At 42.5% G+C, this 27,479-nt stretch overlaps 1 pseudogene; it reads right to left on the reverse strand.

The window, feature by feature from the left end:
* LOC110503903 (purine nucleoside phosphorylase-like) lies at nucleotides 1–27,479 on the reverse strand (annotated as a pseudogene).

Consider the following 27,479-nt stretch of genomic DNA (forward strand, 5'->3'; position numbering starts at 1 on the left):
TCAGTTGACGTTGATGCCTTCGTCCAGCTGGTGGGAGCGGGCGATAAGTGTGTTAAGCATCATCTGCAGATGTTCCGCCCTCATCTTGCTGATCTCCGGGACCTCCTAATGGGTCACCTTCTCCTCACGGCTGTAGTCCAGGGAGACCTTCAAAATGATAATAAGAATACATTAAGATGCTCCTGTAGCATACTTAATAACTAGTCAACAGATGACAGAATAGATACGCTGAGCTGTTCACAGTGTGTGCAGATAAGGTACATAAAACGATATACAGCAATAAGATGAGTGAGAGACCAAAGACCCTCAGGCCACTGAGGCCACTGCTACCTCTAGGACCGTACTCATGCCTAAGGGGGTAGAGGAAAGGGGATGGGGAGAGCAGACAGGGACACGAGGGTGACGGTGAGGGGCAGAGAGAAAAAAAAAGGCAAATTATCCAACAGGGTTGTGGGTGGCACTGGGTCATGGTTGTGTGTATGTGTGTGTGTGGATTATACTATTCTGCATCATTAATAACCCCCTCTGTGTACTGTCCCCTGAGCTTTGGTCCCATTCCCTGAGCTTTGGTCCCATTCCCTGAGCTTTGGTCCCATTCCCTGAGCGTTGGTCCCATTCCCTGAGCTTTGGTCCCATTCCCTGAGCTTTGGTCCCATTCCCAGTATTTAATGGGAACACGGGCCAGATCTTACACATCATTAAAACAATGATAAAAACATGGATACAATTTACATGAGTACATACCGTATGAATACAACGACAAAACATGTTTTACAGGCATAACCAGAAAGCATATGAATTCAAAATTCTTATTAAACCAACAGATTCAATAACTCAAACAGAGCCTCCACTAAGCTGAAACTCAAGCAAGGTAAAGAAAAAACACCACATAGAAAATGATGGATTGGCAGAGCTGAACTGGAATAAGAACACACTCACAGGAGTAATAACTCAATAGGTCACCAAAACAAGGAACCAAAATCACTTTTCTTTGTCATCGCTTGGCTACAACAACAACAACAAGCTCTTAAGGTAAGAAGTCGTCAAAATCCATGTTCTTAGGGGGAGTGGATAATGAAAGAGATCATGCGTTAGTTCTGCCCACTGTCCATTGTTATGGATATTTGTTTGTGTTGTATTTTGATCTGGGATCAAATCATCAGACCAATTAGCGTCACAGCATGTAGCAGCCTGTTGGTCTATCTGTTGACCTAATCGCTAAGTTAATTAGCATGCGGCGGCTCTGTTAGCAGAGCTAGCGCCATCATTTATTAACGAGCTCAGCAGGGGTTTTTTTTACGAGGGAGGTCCAATTAGAGCAGTGTTAATGAACTAGAAAGGGGAAAAGGAGAGTGAGCAAGCCTCGTCTGTGTTTATATCGTTGTTAAACCATGTTGTGGGCTGGTGGTCACTTGGCTCTGATAAAATATCCCCTTCCTGAGAAGATGCTTGATCTTGATCCAGCATTTTGAACAACAAGTTACATTAAATATCTAGCTATTGTCCCTTTAAACTTTAATTTAACATTTCCTAACATTAATTGTAATTTTTCGCTCAAGTCATAGCCAGTTCTGGTGATGAAAATCTGTTTGTGGTTGTACCTTGTAGGCCTGTGTTGTCTCCACTCACCCACAGAGTCGCACCCCAAAACCTGCAACATGCGTGTCTCAGCGATGGTCTCGAAGTTGGGCCCGCTCACCATGCAGTACACCCCTTCCCGCACAAAGTTGGTTTAGTCCAGCTCATGACTGATATCCAGAGCTAGCTTCCTCAGGTCGTTACTGTAGGCAGTGCAGGGGAACCGGATCCCAAACCTTGAGCAGAGCACAGCCCAAACAATACTGGCTTATCAATGGGACAAATGGAGGGAATACTATTGCAATGCATCCCTCCTAATCTACCAATAATCTGCTACTATTAATAATATGAATAATACTGTAATATAATACAGTAATATGATAATATACAGAGATTACAGGCAACTGCCAACATAAAGGCAACATAAAGTGTCTTAATAGGGTTTTGGGCCACCACGAGCAGGAACTCGCTTCAATGCAAGCTTGGATGCACCTTGGCATAGATTCTACAAGTGTCTGAAACTTTATTGGAGGGATGCGACACCATTCTTCCACGAGAAATTCCATAATTTGGTGTTTTGTTGATGGTGGTGGAAAACGCTGTCTCAGGCAATGCTACAGAATTCCCCTTAAGTGTTTTATTGGGTTGAGATCTGGTGACTGAGAACGCCATGACACGCGGTTTACATCGTTTTCATGCTAATCAAACTATCCAGTGACCGACCACTCGTGTCCTGTGGATGGGGGCCATGTCATCCTATTGGGACAGAGCCACGGTATCCAAAATAATAGTCTGAAAGCATTTTTCTACATGACCCTAAGCATGATTGGATGTTAATTGCTTAATTAACTCAGAAACCACACCTGTGTGGAAGCACTTGCTTTCAATATACTTTGTATTCCTCATTTACTCAAGAGTTTCCATTATTTTGGCAGTTACCTGTAGCTCTCTGAGCACAATGCTTGGAAATCACTTTACTAGTCAACATACAGTATATTTGTCATGAATCTACAACCTCCGAGCTGTAAAGGAAAAATTTGTATTAAAGGTTCCATGTAATACATGCGGGCAGCAGGTAGCCTAGTGGTTGCAGCGCTGGGCCAGTAACTGAAAGGTTGCTAGATTGAATCTCAGAGTTGACAAGGTAAAAATCTATCCATGAACAAGGCAGTTAACCCACTGTTCCTTGGCAGTCATTGTAAATAAGAATTTGTTCTTAACTGACTTGCCTAGTTAAAATAAATGTGAGCAAGTAGATTACTTGAAGGCTATGTATTGCTTCCTCTTCCTGGGATTATTTCAGTTCTCTCACTGACTGCAACCCTCTCTCTTTCCATCTCTCCTCCCACCTTTGTGCTTCAGACTGTACTACATTTTTCACTCTCCCCCGCCCATTCAACCACCCCTCTCCCTGTCCCTCTTCCCTGCCTCTCTCCATCTCTCTGCCTGTATCGTTCATCATTGTAGCAGCACAGTGGGTGCTGTGCCCTCCCACAACCCTCTCCCTCTCTCCTTACCTCCCCTCTCTACCCCTATCTTTCTGTCTCGCTGTCTGTGGTTGTACCGTTCATCATTGGGGCCGCACAGAAGGTGCTGGCCGGCGAAGCCTGGCACATTAATGTGGTCCTTAATGAGCATGATGTCGCCCACTTTGAAGTCCTGACACAGGCCTCCTGAGGCGTTAGTCACAATGAGCATCTCCACGCCCAACAGCTTGAAGATCCCCACCGGGAATGTGACCCGGTGAAGAAGAGTGGGGGATGGAGAATGAGAGGAGAGAAGTATAGGTGGGGAGAGAGTCAGAGAGAGAACTCAAGAGAAAGATATGAGTATACAGGAGGGGAGGAGAAAGGAATGGACAAGTCAACAGGAAGGGAGTTAGAGAGAAAGGGAGGGAGAGAAATAGAGAAGAGAGGAAATGACGTGAGAGGTGAAGAGAATGCTACCAACACTTTATTGTACCATTAAGGGGAAGAGGAGAAATGAGACATAAAACGTTTGTATTATTCTCGGACAACTCTTGGACCATTCTTGGTCATCTCCAGCACCAGTAATACACAATATGTGCATACAATCTGCCACAAGCATGCAGCCACGACTTGTAACTCTGTCTCACACACACTTCTCTTTGGGGGGGTTTATGAATTCAGGATCTTGATATAGAAATGCCCAATAAGGTACAGATTTGGATCTTCATTTGATCACTCTGTTGCAGGAGAACTTTCCTGAAATGCAGGAAATTTAAAACTTGCAGTGTATTTCAGTGCGGCAATAAACATATGTTCATTTAAGTTTATTCACCAGAGTGCTGTCCTATTTTTGCTCTTTGCATTCATTATAATCCACATAAGAATTCACATTTCCTGTTGCTGCAGATCCAAAATCTGTAAGTCAGACAATTGACAGACACACACGGCACCACTAGTACAACATCCATAAACAGGGTTTGCGTGTGTGTGAGTGTACAGTGACTCATGAAAATGCACATTTTTGTCAGTTTGCAAGCTAGGAGTGTATACATGTTTACCTGAATTAAACATGCATCCCAATAACACTCAGTATGCTCCAATAACAACCACTATACAATACAGAACTAGCGCCAAGGCTAACTCCAGCTGCATGCTAGCAGTTTGTATGAAAGGCACCACTCACAGAGGGAGAGGAGGTCAGGGAGGGCTAACAAAGCAAGCCAGCTAATTAACCTTGCCATGCATCTCCTACGGACACACTGAGATGAGAGAGATAACAGCTCACACCCTGATTGCAAATCAGGGGGAGGGAGGGAGGGAGAGAGCGCTTGTGTGAGTGTGATTCAACAAAACAAAACCATATTGCTTTTCTGCTATGTACCAGGCACTTGATGTCAAAACACACGGATAAAAGTGTATCATAAAAGAAAGTGTACGAAAAGGGAGATATAAAATTGGTAGAAAACGAGTAGCATCACCAGCCTTGATATTGACTGAGTTCTCGCTGCAACATGTCTGCATTTGTTTTGTCTTTACGTAAAGTCTTGTGAGAGTGGTGCGATGTTGGTGTCGGAGGTGTCAGATACAATGACTCATGGATGTGTCCCTGGGCTGATGGAGTGTATGGACACCCTGGTGTCCCTGTCACACATACTGGACTGCTGTCCGATAATGTTGGGAAAGAAAGGGAGCAGAACAGGGAAGACATGGAGAGGTGTGTGGAGATGAGAGTATAGTGTGTGAGATTGTGTGGTTGTGGTGGGGGGAAGAGAAATTAAGAGAGAGAGAGAAAAGAAGGGAGAGAATGAGGGGGCAGATGGCAGGCTGAAACCACAGCTGTATCGGTTGCATGTGCCCGGGTAAATTTAGCAAAAATCGATTTGTCGCCTTGTCTGGTGTACTGAGCCATAGGAAAGCGGTCCAACATCCACTTTAATCACACCTGTTCTTCTCTAACACCTTACACGTTTTGCTGCATGCTCAGTCAGCCCTCAAGATAGGAAACCTATCTACCATGAGTAGGGTTGCAAAGCTACCGAAATGTTCTGTCATTTTGTTAATAATTAACAGCAAATCTATAGCAATCTATTGTAAACTTTGGTAATTTATACATGAATAACAAAAAAAATGTATTCATATAAACGATTAATTTATTATATCTGTGCTGATATTGTTCATGAATGTCTAGTAGATAGACCATATGGTTCAAGAGAAAATAGCTGAATGAAAAAAGCATCTAATCAACAATGCCATTATTTTCAATTAACTCTGCAACTCTTCCAACTATTGACTTTTTTCACAACTGCAGCCAGCTTGATGGCAAAACATTGACAAGTCTTATAGCAACTTACAGTAGTGAGTGGATCAATTTGAATACTTTTTCGTACTGGTCCCCCATGGGAATCGAATCCACAACCCATGCTCTACCAACTGAGCCACACGGGACAATAAATTCATGGTTTATAGGATAGTGTTTTACAGATTTGTCATTCAATTTTTTTTTACAATTGTAAAATGATACATGATAAGGCCACACAGGGGCCAGATATTGTTACAAACACCTGTGATAATCTTAAATACCCAAAAGTGCCACTAGATTTCTTGTGACAGATTGCATAAAATCATTAAAAGATACCAAAATTCTGGTAGTTTAATGGTAAACTTCTAAAGTTTCCAATAATATTCGTCCCTTTGCAACCCTAACTGTGACAGTGCTTACTTATGGGCTGCATCTCAAGAGTGTAAAGTTACTTCCTCTCCTTTGGGTCCTCACCTACATCTACTCTGATCTGAACAGAATTGACAGGTGAAAACAATATTGTGGATGTCAGAATAGAGAAACAGCCCATAGGTGATAAGACATTGATCTAGAGGGCACCATTTGGTCTGTTGTTCTTTCTGTCTCCCTATAAACTGTCACCAAAGCCTCTTGTGGTGTAAGATACTTCTGTATGTCCAATGGTGAGGCTGTAACCTTGTGGTGTAAGATACTTCTGTATGTCCAATGGTGAGGCTGTAACCTTGCGGTGTAAGATACTTCTGTATGTCCAATGGTGAGGCTGTAACCTTGCGGTGTAAGATACTTCTGTATGTCCAATGGTGAGGCTGTAACCTTGCGGTGTAAGATACTTCTATATGTCCAATGGTGAGGCTGTAACCTTGCGGTGTGAGATACTTCTGTATGTCCAATGGTGAGGCTGTAACCTTGCGGTGTGAGATACTTCTGTATGTCCAATGGTGAGGCTGTAACCTTGCGGTGTGAGATACTTCTGTATGCCCAATGGTGAGGCTGTAACCTTGCGGTGTGAGATACTTCTGTATGTCCAATGGTGAGGCTGTAACCTTGCGGTGTAAGATACTTCTGTATGTCCAATGGTGAGGCTGTAACCTAAGCCCTCCTCTGTGGTCACAGTCAATTGCATTTATGTTCTCTTAACCAAAACAGTGGAAGGAAAGGACTCATGTAACTCTGGAGTGACATAAATACGCAGTGTTACAACTGATTCACTGGTTGATTGGGGCTGTAAGTCGTGACCAAGCAAAAAACCTACATATAGGAAGTTGCTACATTGAAATACTTGTACAGTGCCTTGCGAAAGTATTCGGCCCCCTTGACCTTTTGCCAAATTTCAGGCTTCAAACATAAAGATACAAAACTGTATTTTTTTGTGAAGAATCAACAACAAGTGGGACACAATCATGAAGTGGAAAGACATGTATTGGATATTTCAAACTTTTTTAACAAATCAAAAACTGAAAAATTGGGCGTGCAAAATTATTCAGCCCCTTTACTTTCAGTGCAGCAAACTCTCTCCAGAAGTTCAGTGAGGATCTCTGAATGATCCAATGTTGACCTAAATGACTAATGATGACAAATACAATCCACCTGTGTGTAATCAAGTCTCCGTATAAATGCACCTGCACTGTGATAGTCTCAGAGGTCCGTTAAAAGCGCAGAGAGCATCATGAAGAACAAGGAACACACCAGGCAGGTCCGAGATACTGTTGTGAAGAAGTTTAAAGCCGGATTTGGATACAAAAAGATTTCCCAAGCTTTAAACATCCCAAGGAGCACTGTGCAAGCGATAATATTGAAATGGAAGGAGTATCAGACCACTGCAAATCTACCAAGACCTGGCCGTCCCTCTAAACTTTCAGCTCATACAAGGAGAAGACTGATCAGAGATGCAGCCAAGAGGCCCATGATCACTCTGGATGAACTGCAGAGATCTACAGCTGAGGTGGGAGACTCTGTCCATAGGACAACAATCAGTCGTATATTGCACAAATCTGGCCTTTATGGAAGAGTGGCAAGAAGAAAGCCATTTCTTAAAGATATCCATAAAAAGTGTTGTTCAAAGTTTGCCACAAGCCACCTGGGAGACACACCAAACATGTGGAAGAAGGTGCTCTGGTCAGATTAAACCAAAATTGAACTTTTTGGCAGCAATGCAAAACGTTATGTTTGGCGTAAAAGCAACACAGCTCATCACCCTGAACACACCATCCCCACTGTCAAACATGGTGGTGGCAGCATCATGGTTTGGGCCTGCTTTTCTTCAGCAGGGACAGGGAAGATGGTTAAAATTGATGGGAAGATGGATGGAGCCAAATAAAGGACCATTCTGGAAGAAAACCTGATGGAGTCTGCAAAAGACCTGAGACTGGGATGGAGATTTGTCTTCCAACAAGACAATGATCCAAAACATAAAGCAAAATCTACAATGGAATGGTTCAAAAATAAACATATCCAGGTGTTAGAATGGCCAAGTCAAAGTCCAGACCTGAATCCAATTGAGAATCTGTGGAAAGAACTGAAAACTACTGTTCACAAATGCTCTCCATCCAACCTCACTGAGCTCGAGCTGTTTTACAAGGAATGGGAAAAAATATCAGTCTCTCGATGTGCAAAACTGATAGAGACATACCCCAAGCGACTTACAGCTGTATTCGCAGCAAAAGGTGGCGCTACAAAGTATTAACTTAAGGGGGCTGAATAATTTTGCACGCCCAATTTTTCAGTTTTTGATTTGTTAAAAAAGTTTGAAATATCCAATAAATGTCGTTCCACTTCATGATTGTGTCCCACTTGTTGTTGATTCTTCACAAAAAAATACAGTTTTGTATCTTTATGTTTGAAGCCTGAAATGTGGCAAAAGGTCGCAAAGTTCAAGGGGGCCGAATACTTTCGCAAGGCACTGTATATACAAATAAGACAAGCGTCACAACACAGGTGAACGGCTGTTGGTACATACCTCTCATCCACTCAACATTTGGTCCAACATCCTTACAAGCTGTTTGAGAAAATGGCTTCATTCTTAAATTACATTCATTTGTACTAGTTTCTGAAAAATAGTACATTCCATTGACATTTTGTTCAATTCACACCGAATGACCCAACAATGACCTCATTGCTGCCAAGGATATTTTTAAGAAACAAGGCCCAGATCAATGGCGACCCTGTCCTAAACTTTGTTAAAATATACAGCCTTCTGCAGAGTCAGCAGTTCCCAGGCTGGTTTCAGCTATCGCCTTCCTGCCTACCACTTTCCTGATTGTGACAGAAAGTTAATGGGCCAAGGCCGGAGATGCCAGCCACTCTCTGTTATACAAATAGGAGGAGTGCTCCTTCAGTTAACATGACCTTGTTGAGCCACAATGGAGAGTTTTTAGCATAGCACTCCAAAAGAAAGGACCCATTTCGTTTCACTCTTTTCCTTCTTTATGATGGCTAATATAAGCAAAGCGCACACACTGGTGATGAATATTTCAAAACATCCGGTGTCACCGTAGTGGAAATGTGTAAGGGTTATAGATGAGCAGGGACTGGGTTGAATCCATGGAGGCTATGGATATTGATGGTTAAAATAATCTGATGTTTCCCTGATCTCAAAGGAAAGGGTAGAGCAGCAAGGTAAAAGAGTAGAAAGACTAGTAGTGTATAGCAAATGTCTTAATGTTGGATGTTTAAAATGTAGCTTATATAAACTAATATAGATAGATTACATATGGGGCCTTTCGTAGCTCAGTTTGTAGGTCAGTTGGTAGAGCGTGCATCTTGTAATATCAGGGTAGTGGGTTTGATTCCTGGGACCACCCATATACGTAAAATGTATGCCTGCATGACTGCAAGTCACTTTGAATAAAAATAATCTGCTAAATGGCATAGATTACCTGTTCATTGGTCAGATACTCTACTTGGACTTACCTTACAGAGTGAATAGCCCTCGTAGAGATGGAATCTTCCTTGCATGAAGACGCAGGACTTGCCTTTTAGAATACCAGACACCCCTCATGACCCAGGACTGCGAAGGACACAGAACACAAGTATATTCTGTCACGGGAGGTTAGTGATACAGCATGTCTCATGTAGGGTTAGAAAATACAAACTGTGAATTCATGTTTTATTGATGTTTAATTTCACAGAAGATGTCAGATTTGTGTTGTTCATACTCCACGCATGAGAGAGTCCTATAGAAGTCAAATACTACTGCTGTATTGAAATATACTCTGCAGGGACCACTGTTGTAATGATGGGGCAGTGAGTTGGAAGCAGGTGAAGCATTTTAATAAAACAACATAACCAAGAATATGCCACTAACATAAGACAGTACGCCGATACACAAGAACAATACCAACTGGTGAGAGAAAATGGGAGAGTGACATATAAAGGGGAGGAGATGATGAATGTAATGGAGTCCAGGTGTGAATCATTATGATTCACAGGTGTGTGTAATGATGAGTGTCAGGTGTGCTTAATGATGAATCCCAGGACCGGTGGTTAGTATTCTGGCGACGTCGTACAGGAGCAGACGTGACAATTGTGCACGTACATACAATGGGACCTTTCCTCCATATGCTGTAGTAGATATTCAAAATGCATGGGTTATGGAATATGAATAAGATAAGTGTGTTTGCATTTGAAAATAAATAATAGAACAGATCCCAAAGCCTATATTTTATCAATAAGGCCAGAGGAAGTGTGCTATATGACCAATATACCACAGCTAAGGGCTGTTCTAAAGCACGACACAATGTGGCGTGCCTGGAAACAGCCATTTGCCATGGTGTATTGGCCATAACCCACCAATCCCTGAGGTGCCTTATTGCTATTATAAACTGGTTACCAATGTAATTAGAACAGTACAAACAAACGTTTTTGCCATACCAGTGTGTTGTTTGAGCTCTGAATGTTGATTGGCTGACAGCCATGGTATATCAGACTGTATCCCTCGGGGATGACAAAACATTTACTTTTACTGCTCTAATTACGTTGGTAACCAGTTTATAAAAGCAATAAGGCACCATGGGGGTTTGTGGTACATGGCAAATATATCACAGCTAAGGGCTGTGTCCATTTACTCTGCAATGCGTTGTGCCTAAGAACAGTCCTTAGCCATGGTATATTGGCCATATACCATACCCCCTCGTGCCTTATTGCTTAAAAATACCACGGCTTTCAGCCAATCAGCATTCATGGCTTGAACCACTCGGTTTATAATCTCACATAGATCACACATAGGCTATATAAAGTCATTCGGGAAAGTATTCAGACCCCTTGACCTTTTCCACACTTTGTTACATTACAGCCTTATTCTAAAATGTATTCAATTGTTCCACACCCACATTAATCAACACACAATACCCCATAATAACAAATCCAAAACATGTTTTGAAATTTTTGCAAATTCATTACAAATAAAAAAATGTAAATATCACATTTACGTCAGTAGTCAGACCCTTCACTCAGTACTTTGTTGAAGCACCTTTGGCAGCGATTACAGCCTCAAGTCTTCTTGGGTATGACGCTACAAGTTTGGTACACCTATATTTGGGGAGTTTCTCCCATTTATCTCTGCAGATCCTGTCAAGCTCTGTCAGGTTGGATGGGGAGCGTCGCTGCACAGCTATTTTCAGATCTCTCCAGAGATGTTCTATCGGGTTCAAGTCCGGGTTCTGGCTGGGCCACACAAGGACATTCAGAGACTTGTCCTGAAGCCACTCCTGCGTTGTCTTGGATGTGTGCTTAGAATCGTTGTCTTGTTGGAAGGTGAAGTTTTACCCCAGTCTGAGGTCCTGAGTGCTCTTGAACAGGTTTTCATCAAGGATCTCACTGTACTTTGCGCCGTTCATCTTTACCTCAATCCTGGCTAGTCACCCAGTCCCTGCCGCTGAAAAACATCCCTGCAGCATGATGCTGCCACCACTGTGCTTCACCGTAGGGATGGTGTCAGGTTTCATCCAGACGTGACGCTTGGCATTCAGGACAAAATATTCAAACTTGGTTTCATCAGACCAGAGAGTTCTTTAGGTGCCTCTTTAGGGGCCTCTTGGCAACTCCAAGCGGGCTGTCATGTGCCTTTTAGTGAGGAGTGGCTTCCGTCTGGCCGCTCTACCATAAAGGCCTGATTGGTGGAGTGCTACAGAGATGGTTGTCCTTCTGGAAGGTTCTCCCATCTCCACATAGGCACTCTGGAACTCTGTCAGAGTGACCATTGGGTTCTTGGTCACCTCCCTGACCAAGGCCCTTCTCCCCCAATTTCTCAGTTTGGCCAGGTGGCCAGCTCTAGGAAGAGTCTTGATGGAGGCCACTGTGTTCTTGGGGGATCTTCAATGCTGCAGACATTTTTTGGCACCGTTCCCCAGATAGCTTCAACCTCATGGCTTGGTTTTTGCTCTGACATGCGCTGTCAACTGTGGGACCTTATATAGACCAGTGTGTGCCTTTCCAAATCATGTCCAATCAATTGAATTTACCACAGATGGACTCCAATCAAGTTGTAGAAACATCTCAAGGATGATCAATGGAAACAGGATGCACCTGAGCTCAACTTCGAATCTCAGCAATCAGTCTGAGTATTTATGTAAATAAGGTATCTGTTTTTTATTCTGAATAAATTAGCAAAAATGGCTAAAAACCCATTTTTGCTTTGTCATGATGGAGTATTGTGTATAGATTGATCAGGAAAACATTTAATTTAATCCATTTTAGAATAAGGCCTTAACGCAACAAAATGTGGATAAAGTCAAGGGTTCTGAATGCTACCCGAATGCACTGTAGTACTCAGTAGAGCATGCAGTGTAGGAACAGTATCTGTGCTATTGAAATAAAAGTGTAAGTCATCCGCTGACAAATGTCAACTGTCATTGTCTGTTTAGTACCCTTCTTTATAGTGGGGATGATGGCTGAGACTACAGCAGAGTTGTGTTCGGTGGCATGGAGATTATGTTAATTTGATCCTGAGTTAAATCAGGAGGCAATTTGTGGAAAAGTGCTGCGTAGTGAGATAGGACCTGAATAATTACAACATTGTTTAGAGAAGTGACTTTCTTCTCCTCCGTCAGAGGTTGACGGATGGCCGGGGGAAGTTTAGGTGGAGGATGGTGTCAGTTATTACTCTGTCCATTGAAGTTACTTCAGAATCCATTCCATTGCTGCATTAACTTGGTTATGTGAGCCTTTACTTGGAAGCTGCTATGTATTATGTTGTGTGGATTTGATTACATCTGACCCTATGTTTTTACAGGTTATTGGATAGGGACATTTTCTTTGATTTGTTTGCTGTTATAGGTTCACACAGCATAGCACCTGTTCACAGGCAAACACCAATATTTGTATTGTCTAAAATCACACTCATTTAGAATGTCTGCCAATCATTTTGCTCTCCATTTAATTTACCTAAAAACAAGAAGTCTAGTGCTGCACTGAACATTGATTAGTGTTTTCAATGGGCTTCTTCTCTCTGACAAGCTTAAATGAATCAGAAGACAATTGGAAAGACTGCGACACAAACCAAACCTGAAGTGAAGATAATAAAAAAAATGTCAGCTCTGTCTAATGATGATTGTCAAATAATGTTATTTCTAGGCTTCTCATTTGTTTATTTATGATGCTATTGTTGTCCAAAACACAACAAAAACTTTTCTGCAAAGCCAAAGACCCACCTTCCTCTCTTAATAATAGGAAAGTGAACATTTGAGCGCTTATGCAGACATTTTATATTCACCTCCACATGATGAATGTTTAAATATGTTCATGAGATCCTAATAAGAATTCCATGTGGAAGATATTAGGGCCTATTTTTACTCCAGTTATAATATTTTATTCATGGGGCGTAGTTATTCATTCTTGGTTCATATTCCCGAAAGCTGGTTATGATTTGTTAAGCCAAGCAACATTTTGACAAACACACACAGAAATCCCAAATGCATTTCAGTAAGTAAATAATAAACTACTTAGCTGCAATGGTGTGTCAACGGAATCATTGAGGGAAAATGTAAATTCCTCTGCTGTGCAGGCATAATTAAGAGCACTACTCAGGTTCACCTGATGTTTGGGAGAATCAATGAACAAGCTAATTGGGGTGAAGTGATGTTTACAGAGAGGCGTTGCCTATTAAATTGGTATAGATTGACAGTTTATACCGAGCAAACAATTTCTGGACTGTTAGTATGTTTTGCCGGGACATTTTAAAACAGTGGATTTAAACCAAATTAAGACATTAAGAACATTCACTGTTTGTTGGTTTTAGACTACATTATACTATCATTAGTCTCATATCAATATTATCATGACACATTATCTGTTCGTGACAGTGACGTCCTCTCACCTGAGCTGACCGGGAAGTTGGGGATATCTGCGTAAGGGAAGATCTGTTTGTTGGTAACACCATCAGCGAGCAGGCCCAGGCCGGAGCCACACACCACTGCGATCTTAGGCCTGTGTCTCGTCCGGCTCAGAAGCCATTCTGTCATCTGATTGTGTCATCTGATTGTAGTCTTCAAAAGAGCAACAGCTAGGAGAGATGACACTCAGGTAATTATTTTTAAATAGACTGCCTGACTACACACCATGCAGAGCAGGTGGCCCAAGGGCCAAAACAGGCCCGCAAATGTGTGTTTTTTGGGGGGATTTAACTTTTTTGTTAAAAAAAGAGTGCAAAATCACCAGGAATTCAGCTAAAAATGTGTTTAATTTAGGAAATCTGTTCTCAAGCATTCCCACAAATAAAAAAGAGAAGTGATCGTGTCTCCATGCAATCAAGGCATGAAATGATTGTTATTTTCAAATAAACATTTATTTTTGGGCTTAGTTGTGGTTCATTTGCAGTGTATAAATTATTATAATTATGTCCTGGCCCCCCAACCATCCACTCCGATAAAAATCGGAGCCACCCGGCTGAATCTGGTTGCCTACCCCTGATAGGCTATGTGCATTTTTTTGCCATATTGTCTAACACCTTCTATATCCTTTTCAGAACAAGTCCCTAGGTGGTAGTGACAAGCAGTCAATTCTGAATTGGGCAATTAACTGAATTAGGGAATGGAGTTAGGTATTACTGAACTTTATAATTGGTTAGATACGAATAAAACACACTTGCAATAGACGAAGAAGATACTGAGTGTATCCTTCTAGGAACAATATTCTTTATCATCAAAAAGGATGCAAGGAAGACGAGAACATATGTACTTAGATCTTTGTTTACAGTGCCTTCAGAAAGTATTCACACCCCTTGACTTATTCCACATTTTGTTGTGTTACAGCCTAATTTCAAAATGGATTCAATAGATTTTTTTCTCACCCATCTGCACACAATACCCCATAATGACATAGTGAAAACACATATTAAGAAATGTTTGCACATTTATTGATAATTACATACAGAAATATCTCATTTACATAAATATTCACACACCTGAGTAAAATACTTTATAGAAGTTGGCAGCAATTACAGCTGTGAGTCCTGGATTGTGCAACAATTACTCATTATTCTTTTCAAAATTCAAATTGGTTGATGATCATTGCTAAACAACCATTTTCAGGTCTTGCCATAGATTTTCAAGAAGATTAAACTTAAAACTGTAACTCAGCCACTCAGGGACATTCACTGTCTTCTTGGTAAGCAGCTCCAGTGTAGATTTGACCTTGTGTTTTAGGTTATTGTCCTGGTGAAAGGTGAATTAATCTCCCAGTGCCTGGTGGAAAGCAGACTGAACCAGGTTTCCCTCTAGAATTTTGTCAGTGCTTAGCTCCATTCCATTTTTTTATCAGGAAAACTCCCATCGTTAACGATTAAAAGCATACCCATAACATGATGCAGTCTCACTATGCTTGAAAATATGGAGAGTGGTACTCAGTAATGTGCTGTATTGGATTTGCCTCAAACATAACACTTTGTATTCAGGACAATAAGTGAATTGCTTTGCAAATTTTTTTGCAGTGTTTCTTTAGTGCCTTGTTGCAAACAGGATGCATGTTTTGGAATATTCTTATTATGTACAGGCTTCCTTATTTTCCCTCTGTCATTTAGGTTAGTGTTGTGGAGTAACTACAATGTTGTTGATCCATCCTCAGTTTTCTCCTATCACAGCTATTAAACTTTGGAATTGTTTTAAAGTCACCACTGGCCTCATGGGGAAATCCCTGAGCAGTTTCCTTCCTCTCCGGCAACTTAGGAAGCACGATTGTATCTTTGTAGTGACTGGGTGTATTGATACAGCATCCAAAGTGCCATTGTTTAAAGTGCCACTTTAAACAATGCTACTTAATATAATGTTTACATACCCTACATTATTTATCTCATATGTATACGTATAGACTGTACTCTATATCATCTACTGCATCTTTATGTAATACATGTATCACTAGCCACTTTAAACTATGCCACTTTGTTTACATACTCATCTCATATGTATATACTGCACTCAATACCATCTACTGCATCTTGCCTATGCCGCTCTGTACCATCACTCGTTCATATATCTTTATGTACATATTCTTTATCTCTTTACACTTGTGTGTATAAGGTAGTAGTTTTGGAATTGTTAGCTAGATTACTCGTTGGTTATTACTGCATTGTCGGAACTAGAAGCACAAGCATTTCGCTACACTCGCATTAACATCTGCTAACCATGTGTATGTGACAAATAAAATTGGATTTGATTTGATTTGATAATAACTTCACCATGCTCAAAGGGATACTCAATGTCTGCTTCTTCCTGGTCTTTGTGGTTGAATCTGTGTTTGAAATTCTTGATTGAGGGACCCTACAGATAATTGTATGTGTCGGGTACAGAGATGAGGTAGTCATTGAAAAATCATATTAAACACTATTATTGCACACAGAGTGAGTCACAACTTATTTGTGACTTGCTAAGCAAACGTTTACTCCTGAACATATTTAGGGTTGCCATAACATAGCGGTTGAATACTTATTGACTCAAGACATTTCAGCTTTTCATTTTTTATGGATTTGTAAAAATGTCTAAAAACACTATTCCACATTGACATTTTGGGGTATTGTGTGTAGACCAGTGACACAAACACTCAATTGAATCAATTAAACATTTCTGAAGGCACTGTATATCCAAAGTATATACATGTTTTATTGTGTAAGACAGCTTGTAGGAAGTCTTGGTGAAGATTATATAGTGTTAAAAAATATTATCTTTTGACATGGGACATAACATCTAAATAAGAGAACGTACCTATTACATTTCACACAAACGTTATGGATGCTGAAGTTTATATCAAATTAGAAATTCAAATTCAACTTAGCCTCTTGTATTCACTGAGCGCACATCATGTGACCTGACTTGTAAGTTGTTCTGATATAGGCTTCCTCTGAATGTATGAACAAAACAGTGTATTTATTGAAAAGCAAGGATGAATACTATAATACCCTGCTAACCTGCAGTCTATGACTCTCTGTGCCTGTTTATTCCTCTCAGATTCACATAAAGCCTTTGTAACTGCTAGTGTGTTTGTTTGAAACAAACATGTTGAATGTATGTGTCACGACTTCCGCCGAAGTCCGTCCCTCTCCTTGTTCGGGCAGCGTTCGGCGGTCGACGTCACCAACCTTCTAGCCATCGCTGATCCATTTTTCATTTTCCATTGGTTTTGTCTTGTTTTCCCATCACACCTGGTTCCAATCCCATCAATTACATGTTGTGTATTTAACCCTCTGTTTCCCCTCATGTCCTTGTGGGTGATTGTCTGTTGTATGTTTGGTGCTAGTTATGTTCTGGTGTGCGACGGGTTTTGCACCCCCTTATTTTACTTTGTATATTTTGGTTTTCTGAGTTTTTGTATATTCATTAAACTGCTCCGTTTATACCAAGTTCACTCTCCTGCGCCTGACTTCCCTGCCACCAGCACGCGCCCATCACAGTATGTAACAAATCCATTTTTGTTTCCATCATTTATGGGAAACAAATCGAGATTTGTGTATTCACTGTCATCCCTGGATCAAAGTTGTGCTTATGCTAAACCAATCCATTTAACTGGAAATATTGTCTGATGTGTGAAATATGATGAAGAAAGTAACATTTACCATTCTGTACTTACTTTGGTATGTATGACCCATAAACAGGTATGGCAGGTGCAGTCTGGTGGGGAGTTTAGAGTTAATCAAAGCTGGCGACGATAGAGTTAAGAGATAGTGCCACTCAACCTAGTGTGTGGAAACTTTTCATTGGTTGATTTTGAGGTGGGAGATAGTGTGGGGCATATTCTTTTGGGATTCCTGGAGAGAGAAAAACATGCCGAGTCACATGGAGATGTCTCCCACATCCTCGTGGGATGCAAAGGTCCGATGTGACAAGGGTGCATGCAAATAATTACAGGGTTCCCTTTAAAGTCACGTTCATAGTGAAAGTCAATTTGTTTAAATCGGAAATTACCTTACTACAATATTCATTAACAAATATTAAGTATATATCTCTAACTTATTTTGATATCAGTTTAAGCGATATCACTAATAGGTTGTTTATTACAGCATAGGATTGTGAATTGTTATTTGTGAAATGCGGCAAAACCATATTAATTCAGGTGGCCAAAGGTGGTTTGGTGGGGCCTCTCTGGTTAAATGTCCAGTGTCCGTCACCATATGCCACTATCATCCTAGTCAGCTGTTGTCTGTGACCCTTGACACTTCCATGTCTTCAGACACATCCGGCTCCCATCCACACATAGCATGGACTTTTCAAGAGAGAGAGAGGTGTGCACATAGCACTCAACCATTTTTTGACTAGATAGTGTTGATGCCCTGAGTTCAAGATAAAACCAGTCAATGAGTAACATTAGCTTACGTAACGTTATTTGATGCACTTTTACATGAGGGATACTAAGGAAGTGTACAAATCTACAGCATTCCAAGGTACAGACACATTTTCAAAACGTTAAGATGTTTAATTATTGCGTAGAAAGGTATGGGTTCAGCAAAAACGTGTAAAGTATTTAGTAAATCATTAGTTATAAAGAATGCTAAACAGCTAGTGGCAGGAGTAGGTATTGTAGGGGATTTATATTGATTTATATCGATATCATCTGGAGACATTGAATTAGACAGTTTGCCTTGCTGGGATATGAAAGGAGTACACTGATATGGTTATTACTGTCATTAACATACCTTTAATTACTTCTCCCTGTAGGTTGAGGTCGACTTTAGTACTGTGCCAGATGTGGTCTATGGAGGGGAATACAGATAGCTGATTATCCTGATGAAAACCCAACAGATGCTGTGTGTGTGTGTGTATTTGTGTGTGTGTGTGCATGCCTTGTTGTGCGTTGTGTATGATTTTTGGATGAGCCGTGGGATAACCTAACTCTACTCTCAAGGACGATTGCGTTGTCACAATGTGTTCTCTACCCAGCTCACTCTAAGCTTCTCTCTAAGCTCTCTCAAATAGTTTTGGGGGAGGACATTTGTTTCATCTTCATGGAATTTCATACTATGCTTTATTTGAATTAAAGATAGATGTGCAGAAATCTGACAATTTTTTTTCTTCATCCCTAATCTCAAACGCAGAACAAAATCTTGTGTAATTGTGTCAGATGCCCTTTGATTGGTCTACATGGACAAGTTCTGGCCTAGTTTAGATCTTATCTGTCAGAAAGATATCAGTTTCTCTGTGGATGGTTTGTCCTCTGACAATTCAACTGTAAATTTCGGTGTTCCTCAAAGCTCCGTTTTAGGACCACTATTGTTTTCACTATATATTTTACCTCTTGGTGATGTCATTCGGAAACATAATGTTAACTTTCACTGCTATGCGGATGACACAGCTGTACATCTTGATGAAACATGGTGAAGCCCCAAAATTGCCCTCCTTGGAAGCCTGTTTCAGACATAAGGAAGTGGATGGCTGCGAAAGAGATGCTTGTAGGTCCCAAAAAACAAAGATCTTCTGTTGAATCTGACAATTAATCTTGATGGTTGTACAGGCGTCTCAAATAAAACTGAAGGACCTCGGCGTTACTCTGGACCATGATCTCTCTTGACGAACATATCAAGACTGTTTCAAGGACAGCGTTTTTCCATCTAAGTAACATTGCAAAAATCAGAAGCTTTCTGTCCAAAAATTATGCAGAAAAATGAATCCATGCTTTTGTCACTTCTAGGTTAGACTACTGCAATGCTCTACTTTCCGGCTACCCGGATAAAGCACTAAATAAACTTCAGTTAGTGCTAAACACGGCTGATGGAATCTTGACAAGAACAACATTTTTGATTATATTACCCCAGTGCTAGCACTCTACACTTCCTAAAGGCAAGGCTAATTTCAAGGTTTTACTGCTAACCTTCAAAGTATTACATGGGCTTGCTCCTACCCATCTTTCCGATTTGGCGTACCTACATGCACACTATGGTCACAAGACGCAGACCTCCTTACTGTCTCTAGAATATGTAAACAAACAGCTGGAAGCAGGGCTTTCTCCTGTAGAGCTCCATTTTTATGGAATGGTCTGCCTATCTATGTGAGACGCAGACTCGGTCTTAACCTTTAAGTCTTTATTGAAGACTCATCTCTTCAGTAGGTCCTATGATTGAGTGTGAAGGTGAACGGAAAGGCACTGGCACAATGAACCGCCCTTGCTGTCTCTGCCTGGCCGGTTCCCCTCTCTCCGCTGGGATTTTCTGCCTCTAACCCTATTACAGGGGCTGAGTCACTGACTTACTGGGGCTCTTCCATGCCGTCCCTAGGAGGGGTATGTCACTTGAGTGGGTTGAGTCACTGACATGATCTTCCTGTCCCGATTGGCGTCCCCCTTTGGGTTGTGCCGTGGCGGAGATCTTTGTGGGCTATACTCGGCCTTGTCTCAGGATGGTAAGTTGGTGGTTGAAGATATCCTTCTAGTGGTGTGGGGGCTGTGCTTTGGCAAAGTGGGTGGTGTTATATATCCTGCCTGTTTGGCCTTGTCCGGGGGTATTGTCGGATGGGGCCACAGTGTCTCCCGCCCCCTCCTGTCTCAGCCTCCAGCATTTATGCTGCAGTAGTTTGTGTCGGGGGCTAGGATCAGTCTGTTGTATCTGGAGTATTTCTCCTGTCTTATCCGGTGTCCTGTGTGAATTTAAGTATATTATCCCTCTCTCCCTCCCTCAGCCCTAGGACCATGCCTCAGGACTACCTGGCCGTGCTGCCGCTCCACTTTCAACTGTTCTGCCTGAGGCTATTGAACCCTGACCTGTTCACCGGATGTGTTATGAGTCACAGACCTGCTGTTTTCAACTCTGAATGAATGAGACAGCAAGAGCGGTAGAGATACTCTGAATGATTGGCTATGAAAAGCCTACTGACATTTACTCCTGAGGTGCTGACCTGTTGCACCCTCGACAACCACTGTGATTATTATTATTATTATTATTTGACCCTGCTGGTCATCTATGAACATTTGAACAGCTTGGCCATGTTGTTATCTCCACCCGGCACAGCCAGAAGAGGACTGGCCACCCCTCACCGTGCTTCTACACCTGCATTGCTTGCTGTTTGGGGTTTTAGGCTGGGTTTCTGTACAGCACTTTGTGATATCAGCTGATGTAAGAAGGACTTAATAAATACATTTGTTTGATTGATTTCTTGAAATCCCCACCCCCAAATTAAGCACCACCCAAAACTGATACGTCCAAATAACTAGTGCCAGAAAACCAAAGCACCGGAACTACTGTTGCTCGTTATTCATCTCATCCTTCCTTTTGACAAATGTTAAGATATCAGTTATGTCACATAGTCTGTCCAAGAGAGATTGCTTCTTCCCTAATTTGTTGAACTATGGAAAATTCTAGGCGAAAACCCTGGCATCTCGCCCAGTAAAATATTTAGTGCTCCTAATGATGATCAACCCAAGTTCTCAATTGAAGATTGTTAGGCTGCGTTTACACATGCAGACCAATTCTGATCCTTTGCCCAATTATGGGCAAAAGATCTGATCTAAATGGTCAAAATACTAATTTGTGACAAAAATATCAATTTGTCTGCCTGTGTAAGGCTGTGTTTACATAGGCAGCTCAATTCTGATCCATTTATCACCATCATCAGATCAGCTCTGAAAAATATTTGATGTGAAAAGATCTAATGTGATTGGTCAAAAGACCAAATCGTGGAGAAAAAAATATCAGAATTGGGCTGCCTGTGTAAACACAGCCTATATGCAGATCTAGTTGGAAGAGTACTGTATGTCATGACAAGCAAAAACAAGAGGATTACATGATGGAAGACCACAGATTCACGTCTTAGGTCATTGTGGACTGATAGGCTACGTTTCTCATTCAATTTGTATTAGAACCTATTTTCCACTACGACTCAATTGTGCTGATTGCAGATTAATTGATTAGATAAGAGTAGTATCCTCTAAATGGGCTATGATGACACAAGTTACTGTGGTGGTAATACAGGGACACAATCTGTCATTTGCTCAGTCAGACTGGCAATGGGTTTAAACTAAAGCCTATGAAACCATCACATTGCACTTGGCAGGACAATGTCCTATCCTGGAGTCACCTCAGTGTGAGACAGGAGACCAGACAACAAATAGCTGTCCTGATCCTAGAGACACCTCCAAGGCTGGGTGGTTGGGGAGAGGTAGGGGCGTCTCACGGAACTCCCACTTAATGGGCGTCATTTTACCAAAACACACATGGAATGCTTGGGGATGAGATTGGCGTAGCCTTTAGCCGGAGCAAGGAGTCTGGGTAGCCAGGCAAAGTCGAATCCTGGATCTTCAATCAGACAATATTCTTGGCAAAGCCAAAGAACACAATGATGTTACGTGATACCACCAATGTTCGTAACGCTAAACAAACCATATCTACATAGCAATAATTATTATTGCAAAATAACTTTGGAAAAACGTCCAAATATTGTCAAATATTGTAGTGCTTTAAACAGGGTAGATGGAATTCCTTGATTATTGTGGTTTGGGTAGAGCAGGTAACCTAGTGGTTAGAGCATTAGGCCAGTCACCGAAAGGTTACCAGTTTGCATCCCTGAGCGGACAAGGTGAAAAATCTGTCTGTGGCCTTGAGTAAGGCACTTAACGCTAATTGCTTCAGGGTCGCCATAGATAATGACCGACTCTGGCCTTGACCTTACTCTCAGGGGGAGTTGAGATAAGCAAAAAACAAATTTCCAATACACAATTGTACATCTGTGAAATAGGACAACTATAAGCACCCACCAAATTATTATTCTAGTCAGTCTTTCCAAATCCCACCATCACACAGATAAAATCTAACCTTGCTACTGCCAACAACCCCTTAGTCTTGGACCTTATCTTAGTATCAGCTTTACTGCCCTGGAGAAGGACATGGACATCCTTATGTCTACAGAACAAAATGAACTCCTGCCAACGTTTATATTGCCACCATTTACAATTGGACTGAAAGTAACTGTCCAGTGAAAATCTCACATTAAAAAGATCATAATCTGCTAACCCATACCCAAATAATGTTATTGACTTGTCAACAATTGGCCAAAAGCATAAATTAGAGAAAAAAACACTTAAAAAATCCTTCCTTAAACTCTGTTTAAAAAATGCTTGCCATTTCCTCATAGAGGATGATATCATGCTTTTGGCTAAGCCACTCATTGGCTCATTAGCTGAGCCGGCCAATCATCTGTTTACTTGTCAGGAATATTTGATTGACCGGTATATGGTCACACAATTCTGTTGTTGGGTTATGCCCACACCACACACTGAAAAGCTGCTTTTTAACATATTTAACTATGATTTTTTGGAAGGAATACTATTTCACAAATATTGTAATTAATAATAGATTATATTTCATAGAGTTCTGGAAACACTGGACAGCTACTTGAAGAGCCAGTTTTATGGCACAAATATCTCTTCTATTTGTTTCTTTAGCTCTCTCCACTCTACACCAGTCAGTAGTGACTGAGTGCCCAGTTAAAGCTAATTAGACAAGGCAGATTGATCCTCGCCAGCATGGTGAACTCATCTCAAACCATAATTAGTGACTTGACCTATGCCATTACGCAGAGGGCAAAGGTTAATGATGCATTCAAAAGTGGGCGACTCGATGAGGAATCCATACTCTCAGTAAAAGGCCATACCTGTCGCCACGAGGGTGGCTCGATAGAGATGCAGGTGTGCAAAATGCCACTGACGGAGTACTTTTCTGCATTAACGACAAAAGTAAGCACTGCCAATTTGGTCACAGGTAATGAAATCAATATGTAATCATGGTTGTGAGGTAGGGGGTTTCACAGTAGTACATACAGTAAACTGGTGAGGCAACTGCCTTATGATTTGGACAAAAGCTGCTACAGAAAGAAGCAGAACACCTGAAATGGAGAGAGTTAGCTGCTTTCCTCAGTTGCTTCTTCTAAATGTCTAAGTATAATATACTGAACAAAAAAATGTACATGCAACAATTTAAACGATTTTACTGAGTTACAGTTTATATAAGGAAATCAGTCAATTGAAATTAATTAATTAGGCCCTAATCTATGGATTTCACATGACTGGGCTGGGGCAGAGCCATGGGTAGGCCTAAGAGGGCATATGCCCACCCACTGGGGAGCCAGTCCCAGCCAATCAGAATGACTTTTTCCCCACAAAAGGGCTTTATTGGACGTACAGCCAAATTCTCTTAAACAACTTTGGAGGCGGCTTAAGCTAGAGATACAGTTGAAGTCGGAAGTTTACATACACCTTAGCCAAATACATTTAAACTCAGTTTTTCACAATTCCTGAAATTGAATCCTAGTAAAAATTCCCTGCCTTAGGTCAGCTAGGATAACCACTTTATTTTAAGAATGTGAAATGTCTCAATATAATAGCAGAGAAAACAATTTATTTCAGCTTTTATTTCTTTCATCACATTCCCAGTGGGTCAGAAGTTTACATGCACTCAATTAGTATTTGGTAGCCAGCTCCTGACAGAGCTGGTGTAACTGAGTCAGGTTTGTAGGCCTCCTTGCTCGCATATGCTTTTTCAGTTCTGCCCACAAATTTTGTATAGGATTGAGGTCAGGGCTTTGTGATGGCCACTCCAATACCTTGGCTTTGTTGTCCTCAAGCCTTAAGCCAACGTCAGAAGTATGCTTGGGGTCATTGTCCATTTGGAAGACACATTTGCAAACAAGCTCTAACTTGATGTCTTGAGATGTTGCTTCAATATATCCACATAAATTTTCCCACCTCATGATGCCATCTTTTTTGTGAAGTGCATCAGTCCCTCCTGTAGCAAAGCACCCCCACAACATGATGCTGCCACCCCCATGCTTCACGGTTGGGATGGTGTTCTTCGACTTGCAGGCCTCCCCCTTTTTCCTCCAAACATAAGGATGGTCATTATGGCCAAACAGTTCTATTTTTGTTTCAGCAGACCAGAGGACATTTCTCCAAAAAGTATGATCTTTGTCCCCATGTGTAGTTGCAAATCGTAGTCTGGCTTTTTATGCCGGTTTTGGAGGAGTGGCTTCTTCCTTGCTGAGCGGCCTTTCAGGTTATGTAGATATAAGACTCGTTTTACTGTGGATATAGATACTTTTGTACCTGTTTCCTCCAGCATCTCACAAGGTCCTTTGCTGTTATTCTGGGATTGATTTGCAATTTTCGCACCAAAGTACATTCATCTCTAGGAGACAGAATGCATCTCTTTCCTGAGCGGTATGACGGCTGCGTGGTCTGATGGTGTTTATACTTGGTAACTATTGTTTGTACAGATGAACGTGGTATCTTCAGGCATTTGGAAATTGCTCCCAAGAATGAACCAGACTTGTGGAGGGATACCATTTTTTTGTTCTGAGGTCTCGGCTAATTTGTTTTGATTTTCCCATGATGTCAATCAAAGAGGCACTGAGTTTGAAGGTAGACCTTGAAATACATCCACAGGTACACCTCCAATTGACTCAAATTATATTAATTAGCCTATCAGAAGCTTCTAAGTCCATGACATAATTTTCTGGAATTCTCCAAGCTGTTTAAAGGCACAGTCAACTTAGTGTATGTAAACTTCTGACCCACTGGAATTGTGATACAGTGAATTATAAGTGAAATAATCTGTCTGTAAACAATTGTTGGAAAAATTACTTGTGTCATGCACAAAGTAGATGTCCTAACTGACTTTCCAAAACTATAGTTTGTTAACATGAAACTGTACATTCAGCATACAATTAATCAATTGGTGTGTGTGTGATGTGGGGTTGAAGCTACAAACCCATAGGCTTGTCTCTCTCATCCCTTCCAAGCTTCTGGGAGGGAGGGTGGACAATGAGCCTGTCATAGTCCTAACCGACTTGCCAAAACTACAGTTTGTTAACAAGACATTTGTGGAGTGGTTGAAAAACTAGTTTTAACGACTCCAACCTAAGTGTATTTAAACTTCCGACTTAAACTGTATGTTTAGAGGGAGTGTGAAATTGGCATTGCTGATGTCACGACTTCCGCCGAAGTTGGCTCCCCTGCCTGTTCGGGCGGTGCTCGGCCGTCGTCGTCACCGGCCTACTAGCCACCACCGATCCCTTTTTCGTTTGTCTGTTTGTTTTGTCTTATTTGTTTCACCTGTGTCCTGTTGTATGTGCTTAATGAGCTTCCTTATTTAAAGTATGTGTACCTGCCCTTGTTTTGTGCGGGATTGTCTTTGTGTTACATGTGTGCGTTTAGGTAGAGGTGTGTAATTTTCTGGACTTGGCACCCTGTGTTTTTGGGTAGTCACATTTACTGTCCGCGCCCTGTGTTGTTGGGCTTGTCTATTTTTGTGCCATATTAAAGAACACTTTTTCCCAGTGGAACTCTCTGCGCCTGATTCCTTCCTCATCCACCTAGTCCCGCGTGACAGCTGACTGCAGGAATTAGGTTCCGTGAACCATCGCCAGAAGCTCCGGACCGTGAACCGTCGCCAGAAGCTCTGGACTGGGGACCGTCGCCGGACGCTCTGGACTGGGGACCGTCGCCGGACGCTCTGGACTGGGGACCGTCGCCGGACGCTCTGGACTGGGGACCGTCGCCGGACGCTCTGGACTGGGGACCGTCGCCGGACGCTCTGGACTGGGGACCGTCGCCGGACGCTCTGGACTGGGGACCGTCGCCGGACGCTCTGGACTGGGGACCGTCGCCGGACGCTCTGGACTGGGGACCGTCGCCGGAAGCTCTGGACTGGGTACCGTCGCCGGACGCTCTGGACTGGGGACCGTCGCCGGAAGCTCTGGACTGGGGACCGTCGCCGGAAGCTCTGGACTGGGGACCGTCGCCGGACGCTCTGGACTGGGGACCGTCGCCGGAAGCTCTGGACTGGGGACCGTCGCCGGAAGCTCTGGACTCGGGACCGTCGCCAGAAGCTCTGGACTGGGGAAGCGCACTGGAGGCCTGATGCGTGGGGCCGGCACAGGTGGCACCGGACTGGTGACACGCACCTCAGGGCGAGTGCGGGGAGCAGGCACAGGATGCACCGGACTGGGAAGGTGCACTGGAGGCCTAGTGCGTGGAGCCGGCACAGATGGCGCCAGGCTGGTGATGCACTTCAGGGCAAGTGCGGGGGCAGGCACAGGACGTACTGGACTGGGAAGGTGCACTTCAGGGAGAGTGCGAGGAGCAGGCACAGGATGTACCTGACTGGGAAGGTGCACTTGAGGGAGAGTGCGAGGAGCAGGCACAGGACATACCGAACTGGGAAGGTGCACTTGAGGGAGAGTGCGAGGAGCAGGCACAGGACGTACCGGACTGGAGACACGCACTTCAGGTAGAGTGCGAGGAGCAGGCATAGGACGTACTGGACTGGAGACACGCACTTCAGGTAGAGTGCGAGGAGCAGGCACAGGACGTACCTGACTGGAGACATGCACTTCAGGTAGAGTGCGAGGAGCAGGCACAGAACATACCGGACTGGGAAGGTGCACTTGAAGGAGAGTGCGAGGAGCAGGCACAGGACGTACTGGACTGGAGACACGCACTTCAGGTAGAGTGCGGGGAGCAGGCACAGGACGTACCTGACTGGTGACACGCACTTCAGGGAGAGTGCGAGGAGGAGACACATGACGTACCGGACTGGAGAGGCGCACTTGAGGCCAGAAGCGTGGAACCGGCACAGGTTGCACCAGACTGCTAACCGGATCCTCTGGTCGGATGTTGAGCAGAACACACTTGCACAACATCCCTCTCATCTCACTCTCTCCCAACTTCGCCAT

This window comes from Oncorhynchus mykiss, chromosome 3 (assembly GCF_057628025.1).
Source record: "Oncorhynchus mykiss isolate SJ-2025 chromosome 3, ASM5762802v1, whole genome shotgun sequence".
NCBI lineage: Eukaryota > Metazoa > Chordata > Actinopteri > Salmoniformes > Salmonidae > Oncorhynchus > Oncorhynchus mykiss.